This window comes from Chenopodium quinoa, unplaced genomic scaffold (genome assembly GCF_001683475.1).
Source record: "Chenopodium quinoa cultivar QQ74 unplaced genomic scaffold, ASM168347v1, whole genome shotgun sequence".
In the NCBI taxonomy this organism is placed as follows: domain Eukaryota; kingdom Viridiplantae; phylum Streptophyta; class Magnoliopsida; order Caryophyllales; family Amaranthaceae; genus Chenopodium; species Chenopodium quinoa.
Genome location: NW_018743405.1, coordinates 721,013 through 724,013, shown reverse-complemented (window position 1 = coordinate 724,013; position 3,001 = coordinate 721,013). Strand labels below are relative to the sequence as shown.

The 3,001-nt window shown below is 33.8% G+C and overlaps 1 long non-coding RNA gene across 1 annotated transcript; it reads left to right on the top strand.

Annotated features, from left to right (window-relative positions):
• Positions 1 to 813: 813 nt before the first annotated feature.
• Positions 814 to 2,079, top strand: LOC110738929. Its single transcript, XR_002514675.1, has 3 exons — positions 814 to 1,104; positions 1,197 to 1,299; positions 1,682 to 2,079. It is a non-coding gene; the product is annotated as an uncharacterized LOC110738929 (long non-coding RNA).
• The last annotated feature ends 922 nt before the right edge of the window (positions 2,080 to 3,001 follow it).

Below are 3,001 nucleotides of genomic sequence, written 5' to 3'. Positions count from 1 at the left end.
TAATAAAAAACCCCCAAATTATAAACCTTAGAAATTGGGGCTTTTGTATAATTGGTTAGGGATTGAGGCTAGGTTGTTGTTATTGATTAATTCATGGACTACTCATATTTTGATAAATTTAAAGCATTCAATTTAATGCTGGAATCATTTACACACACTACTTTTTAATTATAGAGTTAGGGTTTGATTACCCATAAAAGAGAATGAATAGGGGAAGGGAAAATAAGTATGCTGGTATTATTTTTTAATCATGAAAACTAAGTCTTTTTAAAAAGATTTGAAGTATCCACTTTAAGATAAGGTTTTATTGCTTATATGTCATTAAAAGGGGTTAATTAGTATGGTTTATATAGTATTATAGTTGCTAGAAATTATTAAGAATAATGGATTGATTGTAGTTATGTATTTTAATTGTAGGACGCTTCGAGCTAAGTGATTTATAGTGAGTGTGGCCGAGTTAAGACATTATTCAAGGTACATATGTGCACAAGAATATTTGTGTAGCGTAGTACCATGCTAGGATTGTGAATTGTGATGAAGTGATCAATTAGTAGCATGTTTAGCTGATTATATGCTTGGAATTGATGTTGCACTAGTAGAAAAACACAAATGCGCACCGAGGAATTGGCACCGGTTCTTAAAAATCGGTGGGAAAAAAACAAGGCATAATTTAGTTTAATGGAAATACCAACGGTTTAAACCAAACCTGTGCCTAGTTCCTTAAAGGGCACCAGTTCAAACCAAACCAGTGACATTTAAAATAAAAAAGCGGCCCTTTTATCCCTTCCCCTATTTATTCTCTTTATCTCTTTCCTTTTCTTTTTTCATTTTCATTCTCTCTCCTCATATTTCGCTCCTCCTCTCTCTCTCTCTCCTCTCTCTCCTGTCTCTCTTCTCAACCAAACCCATTGAAGCTCTACACTCACCATTCTTTTTAATTGCATTAACAATGAGTGAGATTGACATTATCACCAGAGTTGACGCGATCTGCCAAAAATACGACAAATACGACATCAAAAAGCAGCGCGGCTCCAATGTCTCGGGCGACGACGCTTTTGCTCGTCTCTACTCTTCCGTCGAATCCGACATTGAAATTGTGTATAGGTCTTCTGCTCTTTCTTCTCTCATTGTTTGATTGCTTGATTTAGGGTTTGATTGAATTTATGGTTATTGAATTGGGGGACTTTGTTTTTCAGAAAGCTGAAACAATTGCAAATGAGTCGAACAGGGAGTCGGTTGTGGAAAAGGTCAATTACTTGAAGAGGTGCCTAAGTTGCAGTGATTGACTAAAAAAAAAGGGTTTGTAATTTTCTTCAGTTTTGGTTTGTGATGCTAATTAAATTGGTTATATGCCGAATTTTGATTGTTTTGTTGCCACTTTTGCCCTAACTAGTTGTTGGCCCGCGCGCTACGCGCGCAGTCCCCCAATTTGGTGATTTCACCTCGGTGATTAATGTGTAATTAGTCGTTTATGTGTTAATGTAATTGGTCGCATTTTGATTGCTGATTTTGTTTTGCTATGATTGGTTAGCGTATAATGATCACTCTAGCTATACACAAATTACTGCTTCAACTAAAATTGGAGCAGTTTGTAAGATAATGTCAAAGAAATTTGTTTCAATTATAAGAACTTTGCATAATCTGTAGATAATAATTCTTTATTCAACTTAACTTTAAGCAGGTTATACTTGCTGAGTTTTCTTTTGCAAAAGAAACATGAGCGTTGCACTATCAGGATCAGCAAGCATGGCAAATGTAGTGGCTTTAACTCTGCATCAGTGTCGTACTTATAAGATGAACAGTTCAAGGAAGTTACCGAAGATAGAGGAGCTTGTTAATTAGAGTCTAGGCTATTAATACTTGCAGCATTATCATCAATCTCCATCAACGGAGCTTCAAATAATTTGAAAAACTGTTTGAAGTTCAGCCATTTTTACATGGATGATTTTTGTTTGGTTAATTTGGCTTGTTATTGTCGCAACAGAATTTAGGTCTTTTATTTCAAAACTTATCCAACTTTATATTAACTTGCATTGTTCATAAAACTATAGTCCTACAATGTCTAAATTGCAGACAAATTATAAACTAATTCAACATAACAAAGTACTTTTTCTTTTATATGGACAATAATTGTAGTAAGTAAGTTTTAGATGATATGTTAGGAAAAAAAAATTACAACTCAATGTGTTTTTTTTGTTTTTTTTTTTTTTTTTTTTACCTCGATATTCTAATACCTTGAAATATGTTTCAATTTCATATAACATGAAAAACTATATAAGATTACAAATAAATTTAAAAAAAATTACAACCATTTTTCCCAAGAGATGTTTGGTAAGAGTAAGCTTCATTCGGTGGAAGTTTAAAGGGGCGTCTGATTCGTAGATTTTATGTGTGAGTAGAGGTGGTTATTTAGTAGGGTAGCCCAATGATAACAAGGTCAGGGCCAAGCTTATAGGGCTTTTTAATGGATAGGGCCCTTATTGGGTAGGGTCAATATACGGCCAAAATATTTTTCCAATTTAATTGATAAAGGAAATAAATAATGTAAAAATAAGTATATAGATAAATTAGTATTCATATGTATTTAATAATGGCTTTGTCCAATATTTATTGTAATTAATATTTTGTAGGTCCGTCCATTATCGACCCATTATTGACCCGCGACTCGCATCGGCCCGACCCTATACTGACCCTATAAAATGTGACCCACTTTGACCCGACCCACACTGACTCGACCCGCCTAATAACCAGGCCTATGTGTGAGGAATGGGGTTGGAATGAGTAAAACCACTACCTAATTGTTAAGATATATGTGAATATATTTTGACAGTAATGTCTGTTTAAGAAAAATCTAATTTTTAAATTATACCTCAAACCAACAAGGTAGGGGAGGTAAGTATTGTTCATACCACACCTTAAAAAAAATTTAAAACAAATAAAACCAAACACAATGTATTAAGAATCAAGTTCCAACCTTATATCACCCTAATTTCATTCTTAA